Raw genomic sequence first — 15282 nt, forward strand, 5'->3', positions numbered from 1 at the left:
CGGACAACCCCATCGCCCACGCCGTCGCTGCTCCATCCTCGGCTCCTCCTCGCCGGCTCCACCAACCCTCACCGCTCGTTTCCTAGATCGGGGCGACCACGCCCCCGACCCTGTCGACGTCGCCGCCGACGCCACCGCCCCGGATCGCCATCGCTCGGAGCCACCTCACCGGACGCCATCGCCGAACTGCCTCCCCGTCGTCCTCTCCATCGCCTACTCGTCCCCGTCGTCGCTCGCGTCGTCCCCGAAGACCTCCTCGCCCCCCCGCTGCCCCGTCCCTACAAATCCTGGTGAGGCCACGGCCTCCGCCCTCCTCCTTCCCCTGTCCCCGCGCCGTCCGTGCCTCCCTCGGTGCGCCACCGCGCACGGACGCGTGCTCGCCACCCACCTGCGTCGCTCTTTCGCGAAACTCCCCTGCTGCTGCTCTGCACAGCCCCGACATGCCGCCCCCGCTTGCCTCCTGTTGCGGCCCGTCCCCGCGGCCACCGGCCCGCTCGCCCCGTGCCCCGCCTCCACCTCTGGCCCCGCGGGCCATCGCCGCGCCGGCGGCCAACTTCGGCGCCCATCCTGGGCTCTCTCCTTCCCGCTGCCACCCCGTTCAGCCACCACATCCACCGCGGTAGCCCCGCTCCGCCCGGCTCTGCCCCAGCGCCCGTTCGGGCTGCCGACGCCCGCGCCCGCTAATGGCCAGATGGGGCACTTACGATTGGGCCCCGCCCCCTGTATCTATGACGAATGGGCCCATGCCCCTGTACTGTTTAGAACAGAAATAAAAATAAAATAATAAAAATAATATTAATTAATTAACTTAATCAACAATGTTTAATTAAACCTAATCATCTAATTATTCTAATTAAACTTGTTTAGTTAATCCCATACAATGACAGTGGGACCTACATGTCAGTTTGACTAAGTCAACTGACTGGTTGACTGATGACATCACGCTGACATCATAATGGCATTTTCTAAATTAAATTTATTCTGGTAATTCTAAAAATCAACTAAAACTTTGGAAATTAATATAAAATAATCCGTAACTCGGATGAAAATACTTTGTACACAAAAGTTGCTCAGAACGACGAGACGAATCCGGATACGCAGTCTGTTCGTTCACCACACATCCCTAGCATAGCGAACACGCAACTTTCCCCCTACGGTTCATCTGTCCGGAAACGCTGAACACCGGGAATACTTTCCCGGATGTTTTCCCCCTTCGCTAGTATCACCTATCCCTGCGTTAGATCACCCCTGGCACCGCGTATTGCCTTGTTATATTTTGTGATGCTTTGTTTGCTCTGTATTCATTGTTTCTTCCCCTCTTCTCTCCGGTAGACTACGAGACGGACGTCGTTGCTGCCTTGATCGACTACGTTGTTGACGACCCCTCCTTGCGAGAGCAACCAGGCAAGCCCCCCCTTGATCACCAGATATCGCCTATTCTTCTCTATACTGCTTGCATTAGAGTAGTGTAGCATGTTACTGCTTTCGGTTAATCCTATTCTGCTGCATAGCCTGTCATTGTTGCTACAGTTGTTAACCTTACTTGCTATCCTACTGCTTAGCATAGGATGCTAGTGTTCCATCAGTGGCCCTACACTCTTGTCCGTCAGCCATGCTATACTACTGGGCCGTGATCACTTCGGGAGGTGATCACGGGTATATACTATATACTTTATATACATGACACATGTGGTGACTAAAGTCAGGTCAGCTCGTTGAGTACCCGCATGTGATTATGATGAGGGGGCTGAAAGGACAGGTGGCTCCATCCCGGTAGAGGTGGGCTGGGTTCTTGACGGCCCCCGACTGTTACTTGGCGGAGCGACAGGGCAGGTTGAGACCACCTAGGAGAGAGGTGGGCCTGGCCCTGGTCGGCGTCCGCGGATACTTAAAAATAACACGCTTAACGAGTTCTTGGTATTTGATCTGAGTCTGGCCATTTGGCCTATACGCACTAACCAACTACGTGGGAAAGTTATGGGCACTCGACGTCGTGGTATCAGCCGAAGCCTTCGTGACGTCAGCGACTGAGCGGCGCGCGCCGGATTGGAACGTAAGCCTGCTCTTGTATTAAGGGGGCTAGTTCTGCTTCCGGCCGCGTACGCAACGTGCAGGTGTGCAATGGGCGATGGGCCCAGACCCCTACGCGCATAGGATTTAGACTGGCGTGCTGATCTTCCACGGCCGGGCATGACCCAGAAAAGTGTGTCCGGCCAAATGGGATCGAGCGTGTTGGGTTATGTGGTGCACCCCTGCAGGGAAGTTTATCTATTCAAATAGCCGTGTCCCTCGGTAAAAGGACGACCCGGAGTTGTACCTTGACCTTATGACAACTAGAACCGGATACTTAATAAAACACACCCTTCCAAGTGCCAGATATAACCCGGTGATCGCTCTCTAACAGGGCGACGAGGAGGGGATCGCCGGTAGGATTATGCCATACGATGCTACTTGGTGAACTTACTGAAGGAAATATGCCCTAGAGGCAATAATAAAGTTATTATTTATTTCCTTATATCATGATAAATGTTTATTATTCATGCTAGAACTGTATTAACCGGAAACATAATACATGTGTGAATACATAGACAAACAGAGTGTCACTGGTATGCCTCTACTTGACTAGCTCGTTGATCAAAGATGGTTATGTTTCCTAACCATAGACATGAGTTGTCATTTGATTAACGGGATCACATCATTAGGAGAATGATGTGATTGACTTGACCCCTTCCGTTAGCTTAGCACTCGATCGTTTAGTATGTTGCTATTGCTTTCTTCATGACTTATACATGTTCCTATGACTATGAGATTATGCAACTCCCGTTTATCGGAGGAACACTTTGTGTGCTACCAAACGTCACAACGTAACTAGGTGATTATAAAGGTGCTCTACAGGTGTCTCCAAAGGTACTTGTTGGGTTGGCATATTTCGAGATTAGGATTTGTCACTCCGATTGTCGGAGAGGTATCTCTGTGCCCACTCAGTAATACACATCACTATAAGCCTTGCAAGCATTGTGACTAATGAGTTAGTTGCGGGATGATGTATTACGGAACGAGTAAAGAGACTTTCCGGTAACGAGATTGAACTAGGTATCGAGATACCGACGATCGAATCTCGGGCAAGTAACATACCGTTGACAAAGGGAACAACGTATGTTGTTATGCGGTCTGACCGATAAAGATCTTCGTAGAATATGTTGGAACCAATATGAGCATCCAGGTTCCACTATTGGTTATTGACCGGAGAGGTGTCTCGCTCATGTCTACATAGTTCTCGAACCCGTAGGGTCCGCACGCTTAACGTTACGATGACAGTTATATTATGAGTTTATATGTTTTGATGTACCGAAGGTTGTTCGGAGTCCCGGATGTGATCACGGACATGACGAGGAGTCTCGAAATGGTCGAGACATAAAGATTGATATATTGGAAGCCTATGTTTGGACATCGGAAGTGTTCCGGGTGAAATCGGGATTTTTCCGGAGTACTGGGAAGTTACCGGAACCCCCCGGTAACTTAATGGGCCTTAGTGGGCCTAGGTGGAAGAGAGGAGAGGAGGCCAGGGCAGGGCCGTGCGCCCCTCCCCCCAGTCCGAATAGGACAAGGAGAGGGGGCGGCGCCCCCCCTTCCTTCCTCCCCTCCACCTTTTCCCCCTTCCTCTCCTAGTCCAACATGGAAAAGGGGGGAGTCCTACTCCCGGTAGGAGTAGGACTCCTCCTGGCGCGCCTCTCCTCCTTGGCCGGCGGCCTCCCCCTTGCTCCTTTATATACGGGGGCAGGGGGCACATCTACACACACAATTGATCAACGATCTTTTAGCCGTGTGCGGTGCCCCCCTCCACCATATTACACCTCGATAATATCGTAGCGGTGCTTAGGCGAAGCCCTGTGTCGGTAGAACATCATCATCGTCACCACGCCGTCGTGCTGATGAAACTCTCCCTCAACACTCGGCTGGATCGGAGTTCGAGGGACGTCATCGAGCTGAACGTGTGCTGAACTCGGAGGTGCCGTGTATTCGATACTTGATCGGTCGGATCGTGAAGACGTACGACTACATCAACCGCGTTGTGTTAACGCTTCCGCTTTCGGTCTACGAGGGTACGTGGACAACACTCTCCCCTCTCGTTGCTATGCATCACCATGATCCTGCGTGTGCGTAGGAATTTTTTTGAAATTACTACGTTCCCCAACACTTACCATCTACTCTCTTCTACATGCTGCAAGATGGAGGTGGCCTGAAGCGTAGTCTTCGACAAGATTAGCTATCCCCCTCTTATTCTGGCATTCTGCAGTTCAGTCCACCGATATGGCCCTTTACACATATACCCATGCATATGTAGTGTAGCTCCTTGCTTGCGAGTACTTTGGATGAGTACTCACGGTTGCTTTTCTCCCTCTATTCCCCCTTTCCCTTCTACCTGGTTGTCGAAACCAGATGCCGGAGCCCAGGAGCCAGACGCCACAGAACGACGACGACTCCTACTACACCGGAGGTGCCTACTACTACGTTTAGGCCGCTGACGACGACCAGGAGTAGTTTAGGAGGATCCCAGGCAGGAGGCCTGCGCCTCTTTCGATCTGTATCCCAGTTTGTGCTAGCCATCTTATGGCACCTTGTTTAACTTTATGTCTGTACTCAGATATTGTTGCTTCCGCTGACTCGTCTATGATCGAGCACTTGTATTCGAGCCCTCGAGGCCCCTGGCTTGTATTATGATGCTTGTATGACTTATTTATTTTTAGAGTTGTGTTGTGATATCTTCCCGTGAGTCCCTGATCTTGATCCTACACGTTTGCGTGTAGGATTAGTGTATGATTGAATCGGGGGCGTCACAAGTTGGTATCAGAGCCGACTGCCTATAGGAATCCCCTTCCCAACTCCTTGGCCGAAGTCAAGTCTAGACATTACAAAAACTTTTTTACTAACATGGCTGTGTGTCTTACGGGACCACGTCGCCATTTGGGTGGTATTAGGATCTTTTATTCCTCGTCTATACTCTGGGACTCTGATCTCTCTACTATTCGGGTTAAATGAATTTGCTAACTCTGACATTAGGATCTCGTGATCGCATCCACCCGGAGAGCCCCTTATTGCAGAGGATCGTCTGCTGCATCAGAAGATTCTGAAGATACTCTCTGATGTTCTCTCGAGACTATGTGCCCGTCGCTTTTGCAATCCCCTACCACCGATACATCCCTATGGATAAATCCATAAACCTGTCGTCCTTACTTTTATTCCCAATTAATCTTGTTATTACAAGATACCTTGAAATCCTCTCTATTGTTCCGAGAATATTTTGTGCCTACTGCCTTGCAGTTCCTTGCCACCTGAATACCCCTATGGATAATTCCTCACACTTATCGAGGATTCATTCATCCCCAGTTGTTCATGCGTTTCACAAAATACTTCGAAATGCCATTCGATCTTCCAAGAATCCTATACAGCTTGGTGCTCTTGAGAATCTTGTTGCCTGCTGCATTGTGGTTAATTCCATATGCCTAGCAATATTCTTTGACTCCTTTGTCATTATCACCTTGAGTCCCTCGATTCAATACGTGTGTGATTGCTCACAATCATCACCTGATCCTTAGGAATTGTCTTTCTGGCTCAGACGCCATTCCAGATATGAGCTGGCTTTCTACCAATCAAACATTGACCGATGGTGCCTCTAAGTCTACTCAACTTACTCGTAATTGATCAGGGCATCTGATTCTGATACACCGATCTGGTATTCATAATTTCTTTGAGTTTAAAACTTCGAAGTATTCAGATATTGCCATAATCTGTTGCCTTTGCATTCTTTGTTCCTCTGGTTGTGTGCCGATACTCACATCAGCTCCGCTATGGACCGTCGGATCCTTTGTTGAAATATCATCCGACAGTGTCCTTCGTATACAAAAACCTTGAGAAGTTCTTTCCCTGATACATAATGTCTTCGGTAAATTGTATCCTCTCCTTTTGTCACCCATGCTCTACTATCGAGCTTGTGTTATTTACTATTGAAGCTTGTGGTATATGTTCCCAAGATGACCCTAAGGGTTGAACCTATGCCTTTCCAGATCCGGGTAAACCCGAGAGTTTTCACAAGTCATAATCTTCTGGAGTTTTGATAGATAAAATTTAAACATTACAACTTCTTCGAAAAATGAGAAGTGAATGAAAGGTTATGCATTGGAGAAGTGGGAGTCGACCTTGAACTTGTGTTCATGCCCATGGAAACAATGTAGATCTTATCATTAAAGCTTCTCTTAAATTAATTATTCCCTTGGTATAAGTTCATCTTATATCTGGGATCTGGCCTTTTGCAATCGTGGTTCCGGCCATGTTCTCCTTTAAATACCATTTCTCGAACAAGTTAAAGCACTTGTCTTATACAAATCAACACGCCTGCCCAACCTCTATTATGATCTACCTTTGAGTATTACCCCTGGTATCTCGAGAATATCAAAGAACTGCGTTGCTTCCTATGAGTCTTCATCTAGTGTTGCTTCTCACTGATTTCAGATTTCCCCCAGGTTCTGAGTTATTTCACTCGAGAACACTGATAAGTGAATCGATTCCGCACTTCGATTCAATAACTCTAAGTAATTTTCATTGCTTACGAGTTTAATAATCCTTCAAGTCATTCCTAGCCTAATTGTCTATATCATTATTGTGCTAAATTTTAACTGTGCTACCTGGTCCTTCTTTCCGGAGCACAAATTTTGACGATGAGCTAACCTTACGTCAATCTTCCTCATCATATCATTTCACCTTAAACATCTAGCTTGATTTCGAGTTTGTCGTACCCTTGGTTCCTATAGCCTTTCGCTTCATCATACCTTTGACTTGATGTCGTCGCCGATTGATTACATCTTCGTGGAATCTCTCGATAAATGTGTCATGATCATCGTCAACGTTTTAACTTCTTCCGAGATGTACATTGAGTTCCTGATGAGAAATTCCATGCTTGCCCCCTCGATGATTTATGTTAACATCGAAAACATTATTGATTTCCCTCCCAACACAAAACTTGTTCTAGTTTTGCATTGTACCTTGAGTTCCTTGCTATCCGACTTATGTTATGCTCTACCTTGGAGTATTACCATCGTTTATGACAAGAATGTCGTGAGAATTTCACCACCTCTTATGAATTATTGATGCAAGTAATACTTCTCACCATCACCATTCTTCCTTGGTCCCCGTGTTGTTTCTAATCGGAGAACCGACAATTGAACTATGCTGTGTGACTTCAAAATTCTAGCAACCCTATTGATTTGAAGTTAACGGTCGATAGTTTCATTCTAAGTCTATTGCTTATTTAATCATCATTCAAACATTGATCGTGCTACCCAGTCCAGATTTCAGGGTGCACCCTTCTATCATTGTTAAATTGTGTATGTTTTCCTCGAGCATACATCATTATACCATTTGATCTGACAAATGTTATCTCCTTTTTCACATGATTGTGGAAATCCATTTTTTGGAATTCTCAATGGTTTGGCGCTGAGTCCATCAGTCACCTCCTCACCCTCTCCTTGATTTAATGATGAACTCTTGTTTCGAAACTCGCTTCCATAGTTCATTTCCCGAGGATCTTACAATGTCATCTTGTTAATTTGTGTTGCACCTTTTCTTCTCAGGCATCTTGAGTCTGAGATATGCTAACACCAATCAGATATGAATCCCAGTCAGATGGTTGGGATGCATTTTCCAAGAGTTATAATGTTGGTCTTTATATGACCCGGTAAGGTGATGTCATGCCTAGCACACCTGGCTGGAGGGCCTATTGTTATAGTTCTTCCTTTTAGCAATGTTAACCATTCTCCCAAGAGGAAATTGAAAGACTTATTCTCTAAGTTGTTCCTGATGAATCCATTGAGTATCCAAAGTCCGACCTTTGCTTGAAGACTATGTCAATGCTATCTCGAAGCATGTCTGTGGTACTCCGATTTTTGACAAGAACATTTGAAGCCCAATGCTAAATGTTTTCTTGCTCAATTATCCAAACACCGTTGTATGCGTAATGTCATGAAATTTCCTTCCCCTTACCTAAAGAGTTTTCTACATTATATCCTGTCATGGATATCATGCTCTGCTTGTCCTTGGGAAGGATATACCCTTGAAATATGTGTTTAAACACATTTTCCTTTCCATTGTTCTGCTTAAACCTGATAATCATATTTTCCTTTCCATTGTTTGGTTTAACCTTTCTTGTGATCTATATGATCTAAGCAGTAATATTCTCCTGCTTTTGTAAACGCCTCGGTGTACAATTCTGTCAGAGAGAACCTGTTACTTTTGTTGATGACATTCTGGTAACCACCGATGGACGAGAACTTTGCCTACTGGCCCGCCTCATTCAACGAGCAGGAAAATGGTTCTCTTCGTCCCTTGCCCTTGGTACCGATGTTGTTGCCGACATAACCGACAGAGTATCCTCTGACATGCCTTGCTTACATGATCGTGCAAGATGTCACCGTCCTTCCTACTTTTAACCCACATGGTGGGCCCATAACCCACAATTCCACAGGATCGAAACCTGACTCTCCTGTACACCTTATTGACAAAGTTATCCCTTGCTCTTGGTTTCGTAGGTAATTCGCGAGCCACCTTCCTAGTGATCTATTCTGGTATCAGACACAATACTTATTCCCGTTGCTTGAACCCCTTTCACACTTTGTTTCAGGCATCGAACGATTGCCTACCCATTTGAAACTTTGGTACCATCGTATATTGCACTCAACGAATTCACTGAAATACAACCCGTGGGGTACCTTGTGCATTTCCCATTGAGTTCACCGTCAGATGCCCAACTTTGTGGAGATGCGTTCTTCCGGAGTTTTTCCCTTTGGTCGCGTTCGTAGGACGTTGGAGATCCCGAAGAAAGGATGACGACTTGATCATGGTGACTTGAAGCAGAGAAATGAAGGCATCAACGAAAGGGATCAACCTCTTCGAAAGGGCAGCCAAGACCGAGAAGACTCGTTAGGTTTTTCGCTACCAGCACCTCCCCCCCTTACTCCACCGCTTAAATCTCGGGACGAGATTTCTTGTAGTGGAGGAGAATTGTGACGCAAGGATAATCAAGCTATAGTAAACCTCTTCTAATGATGCCACGTTACCTCGATTACTGTTGCTAATCCCGTGTTGGATCAAAACTGTTCAAATTCAAATTTGAATTTTCGTCAAACATCAAAAAATTTCAAACATTAAAGTAAAATGTTCAGAGTGTGCCAATTAATGCATAGGTATTTATGGTGAAGAAACCACGTTTTTACAGGATGTCTAAATAATTGAAAATGAATTAAAACAGTAGAGAAAATAAAGAAAAAGGAAAAGAATAGAAATAGAAAACAAAACTACAAAATAAAAATAAAAAGAGAAGAGGCCCCCTGGCCAACTGGGCCACCACCCACCAGGCCGGTCCAACCGGCCACACCCCCACACCCTTATCCCCTCTCACACCCCACCCAAAACCCTCTCCACTCCCCACTTCCCCACCTCGCTCCCCCACTCCCACCTCGATTGGATCTGGATCGGGAGGAGCCCGATCCCCTCGCCCCTCCACCCCCGACGCTGACGCCTCGCCGCCTCCTGCACGGCGATCCCGTCGCCGGACAACCCCATCGCCCACGCCGTCGCTGCTCCATCCTCGGCTCCTCCCCGCCGGCTCCACCAACCCTCACCGCTCGTTTCCCAGATCGGGGCGACCACGCCCCCGGCCCCGTCGACGTCGGCGCCGACACCACCGCCCCGGATCGCCGTCGCTCGGAGCCACCTCGCCGGACGCCATCGCCGGACTGCCTCCCTCGTCCTCTCCGTCGCCTACTCGTCCCTGTCATCGCTCGCATCATCCCGGACGACCTCCTCGCCCCCCTCCCGCTGCCCCGTCCCTACAAATCCCGGTGAGGCCACGGCCTCCGCCCTCCTCCTTCCCCTGTCCCCGCGCCGTCCGTGCCTCCCTCGGTGCGCCACCGTGCACGGACGCGCGCTCGCCACCCACCTGCGTCGCTCGCCCGCGAAACTCCCCTGCTGCTGCTCTGCACAGCCCCGACAAGCCGCCCCCGCTTGCCTCCTGTTGCGGCCCGTCCCCGCGGCCACCGGCCCGCTCGCCCTGTGTCCCGCCGGCCATCGCCGCGCCGGCGGCCAACTTCGGCGCCCACCCTGGGCTCTCTCCTTCCCGCTACCGCCCCGTTCAGCCACCACATCCGCCGCGGTAGCCCCGCTCCGCCCGGCTCTGCCCCAGCGCCCGTTCGGGCTGCCGACGCCCGCGCCCGCTAATGGCCAGATGGGGCACTTACGGTTGGGCCCCGCCCCCTGTATCTATGACGAATGGGGCCCATGCCCCTGTACTGTTTAGAACAGAAATAAAAATAAAATAATAAAATATATATTAATTAATTAACTTAATCATTACTGTTTAATTAAACCTAATCATCTAATTATTCTAATTAAACTTGTTTAGTTAATCCCATACAATGACAGTGGGACCTACATGTCAGTTTGACTAAGTCAACTGACTGGTTGACTGATGACATCACGCTGACATCATAATGGCATTTTCTAAATTAAATTTATTCTGGTAATTCTAAAAATCAACTAAAACTTTGGAAATTAATATAAAATAATACTTAACTCGGATGAAAATACTTTGTACACAAAAGTTGCTCAGAACGATGAGACGAATCCGGATACGCAGTCCGTTCATTCACCACACATCCCTAGCAGAGCGAACACGCAACTTTCCCCCTCCGGTTCATCTGTCCGGAAACGTTGAACACCGGGAATACTTTCCCGGATGTTTTCCCCCTTCGCTAGTATCACCTATCCCTGCGTTAGATCACCCCTGGCACCGCGTATTGCCTTGTTATATTTTGTGATGCTTTGTTTGCTCTGTATTCATTGTTTCTTCCCCCTCTTCTCTCCGGTAGACTACGAGACGTACGTCGCTGCTACCTCGATCGACTACGTTGTTGACGACCCCTCCTTGCGAGAGCAACCAGGCAAGCCCCCCCCTTGATCACCAGATATGGCCTATTCTTCTCTATACTGCTTGCATTAGAGTAGTGTAGCATGTTACTGCTTTCAGTTAATCCTATTCTGCTGCATAGCCTGTCATTGTTGCTACAGTTGTTACCCATACCTGCTATCCTACTGCTTAGTATAGGATGCTAGTGTTCCATCAGTGGCCCTACACTCTTGTCCGTCTGCCATGCTATACTACTGGGCCGTGATCACTTCGGGAGGTGATCACGGGTATATACTCTATACTTTATATACATGACACATGTGGTGACTAAAGTTGGGTCAGCTCGTTGAGTACCCACAAGTGATTCTGATGAGGGGTCTGAAAGGACAGGTGGCTCCATCCCGGTAGAGGTGGGCCTGGGTTCCTGACGGCCCCCGACTGTTACTTTGTGGCGGAGCGACAGGGCAGGTTGAGACCACCTAGGAGAGAGGTGGGCCTGGCCCTGGTCGGCGTCCGCGGTTACTTAAAATAACACGCTTAACGAGATCTTGGTATTTGATCTGAGTCTGGCCACTGGCCTATACGCACTAACCAACTACACGGGAACAGTTATGGGCACTCGACGCCATGGTATCAGCCGAAGCCTTCGTGACGTCAGCGACTGAGCGGTGCGCGCCGGATTGGACTGGAACGCCTGCTAGGCTAGGTCTGCTTCCGACCGCGTACGCAACATGCAGGTGTGCAATGGGCGATGGGCCCAGACCCCTGCGCGCATAGGATTTAGACCGGTGTGCTGACCTCTTTGTTGTGCCTAGGTAGGGCTGCGACGTGTTGATCTTCCGAGGCCGGGCATGACCCAGGAAAGTGTGTTCGGCCAAATGGGATCGAGCGTGTTGGGTTATGTGGTGCACCCCTGCAGGGAAGTTTATCTATTCGAATAGCCGTGATCTTCGATAACAGGACGACTTGGAGTTGTACCTTGACCTTATGACAACTAGAACCGGATACTTAATAAAACACACCCTTCCAAGTGCCAGATATAACCCGGTGATCGCTCTCTAACAGGGCGACGAGGAGGGGATCGCCGGGTAGGATTATGCTATGCGATGATACTTGGTGAACTTACCATCTACTCTCTTCTACATGCTGCAAGATGGAGGCTGCCAGAAGTGTAGTCTTTGACATGACTAGCTATCTCCCTCTTATTCTGGCATTCTGCAGTTCAGTCCACCGATATGGCCCTTTACACATATACCCATGCATATGTAGTGTAGCTCCTTGCTTGCGAGTACTTTGGATGAGTACTCACGGTTGCTTTTCTCCCTCTTTCCCCCTTTCCCTTCTACCTGGTTGTCGCAACTAGATGCCGGAGCCCAGGAGCCAGACGCCACCGTTGACGACGACTCCTACTACACTGGAGGTGTCTACTACTATGTGCAGGCCGCTGACGACGACCAAGAGTAGTTTAGGAGGATCCCAGGCAGGAGGCCTGCGCCTCTTTCGATCTGTATCCCAGTTTGTGCTAGCCATCTTATGGCAACTTGTTTAACTTATGTCTGTACTCAAATATTGTTGCTTCTGCTGACTCGTCTATGATCGAGCACTTGTATTCGAGCCCTCGAGGCCCCTGGCTTGTATTATGATGCTTGTATGATTTATTTTATTTTAGAGTTGTGTTGTGATATCTTCCCGTGAGTCCTTGATCTTGATCGTACACGTTTGCGTGTATGATTAGTGTACGATTGAATCGGGGGCATCACATGCCCCCTCGGGGCACCCACCAGGTGCTGCTCTGGCCCATTGGTGGTCTTCTGGTCCATAAAAAATCCACAAAAAGTTTCGCGGTGTTTGGACTCCGTTTGATATCGATTTCCTGCAATCTAAAAAACAAGCAAAAAAGAACAACTGGCATTGGGCACTGGGTCAATAGGTTAATCCAAAAAAATAATATAAAGTTGCTATAAAATGATTGTAAAACATCCAAGAATGATAAAATAACAACATGAATACTTCATAAATTATAGATACGTTGGAGACGTATCAAGAACATAACCATAGGATTTCTATTCCAAAAAGGGGGAGGCAGGAGTAACCAGAAAAACCCTAGGATCTATTTGACACATAAATGGGTATAGATGACTAACCAGTTGTCCGTCGTCGTCGGGGTCGTCGCCGGAGTGGTCGTCAGAGTCGTCGCCGGGGTTGTTGCCTGAGTCGTCACCAGAGTCGGTGTGGAACTCCGCCTCCGGCTGTGGAAGCTCGACGCCGTCGACGACGTCAGGGTGCAGTGATAACTCACCGCCGGTGACGGCAACCTCTGTCTCCATCTCCATGCCGTGCTCCGGTGCTTCAACAGCCCCGGCGTCGCCACTCCCTCCGATGGGGCGCTTCGGCGGCATCCTCATACACTGACGACTTTGAGGACTAAGAGCGGCGTCGAGTATGCAACCGGAGAGAGAGGATTGTGTGTGTGGCCGCTCGGGCGCACCATTAATATGGATTAGTGGGACAGAGGCGGGCGGCGGTCAAACCGCTGGCTCGCCTCCCGATGAGCCTGCGCAACGAACTGCTAGCATGCCTACCGTTGTTTCACACAGCTACTCGCACGCCTCTCGATGACACTGCGCAACGAGCACACCTCTGTCAATTCAAACACCTGCACGCACGCTGCCGTCTGCCTACGCGGTGGACTACTCGCATGCGTCTCGTCAACTCACGCCTGCTCGCACGGCACACGGGTCGCGTGGCGGCACGTATACTGTTTTTCTATTTGGATGATTAATGTTGTCACTTTATTGCTTAACCGAAGCATGGCAAGTATCCATTGTTGGTCTAACGCTCACGGTTTGAATAAATAATTCTTTTGGGATATTGGTTCCCAATTATTAATAATCTCCCGTTTGTAATTAGATAAAGATTACATCAAAACTGGTCTCAAATTTGACAAAAATAAAGTACAATGCCACTTTGTATTGGTGTCCATATGACAACACAATAAGTTTCATGAACTTCAAATAAGTTTTGGATGTACTAGAATTTAAAAATTAAGATTCTCAATGTTTGAAATTTCTTGCACAGGGAGTGAAACATGCACCCAGTGAGACACATGTGTTTTTGCCATCCATTTAGGTGCACTGTCACGTGTGCATGTAGCTCAAATTTGATTTTTTTTCTTCACATTATACCCGTAGAAAATCGATCAATTAATGTACTAGAATGTCTTAATGATCTCTGTTTTTTTAAATTCAAATGTCCCTCCTTTGGTAACATATGTTCACCACGGGATAATTTAACATGCATCATAGTTGCAGTGGATTCGCGGTGTGTGTGTGTGCGTGTGTGCGTCTGGGGGGTGGCAGGTGGCTCATAGTACCCTATGAGTTGTGAGCCACCGTGTGGGTTGGCCGTTTTGTTAGGCAGGTGCCACATCAGAGTCGTGAATTCGTTATTTAAAACATTACACAACCCTTTCATACATACATGTTTTGGCCACATGCAGTCGATGGTTGTCCTACACGACACTCGATACTTGCGTGTGACGCTTTCTGTGGGCCCGCGAGGTCGTCGTCCATCACTTTGACGAACAACCGTCAGTGAGATTAATTTGACCAGCAAGGTAGAATTTTTTTTGTTTGTGTTATGGTGGTATATAGTACCCGTCGAAGAGGTGGGAGGGGGCTATCATATATACTATACATACGCATCCATGAACAAGTACACCTCACTCAGTGTCGAGACTTTTCGGTTTCCGAGGCACGTGCCACATCAAAGTTGTGAAATTGGCTATTCAAACATCACACAACACCTCTTTGGCCCACATGCATGCACGCGGTGGCTATCCTAGCTAGGACACTCACGTGTAACGCTTCAATTTGTGGGCCCATGAGGCCATCGTCGATGCATGCATCACTTTGATCTACATCGGGAGAGGTTAATTAATTTCACCATCGACGAGGATTCTTTTTGGGTTGTATTACGGTAGGAGCATATAGTATGCGTCAAAGAGGGGGAAGGGGACCATCATATGTAGTACGCTTCATGAACCTCGCTCTGTGTCGGGGGTTTACGGTTTTTTTTGGCATGTGGCACATCAAAGTTGTGCATTTTGGGTATTCAACATATGTTTGGCCCACATGCAAAGCGATGGTGGTTGTCCTCTACCACCCACTTAAGCGGTTATCAATGATATCGATGCTTTTCATCTATGGGCCCGCTTGGTCCATCACTACTTTTTGCTTGACAACGAGAGAGGTTAATTTGACTTAGGAGGGATTATTTGTTTGCTTGTAATACGGTATATATAGGTCATGCTATGGGATGACATG

This window comes from Triticum aestivum, chromosome 6D (assembly GCF_018294505.1).
Source record: "Triticum aestivum cultivar Chinese Spring chromosome 6D, IWGSC CS RefSeq v2.1, whole genome shotgun sequence".
Classification (NCBI taxonomy): Eukaryota; Viridiplantae; Streptophyta; class Magnoliopsida; order Poales; family Poaceae; genus Triticum; species Triticum aestivum.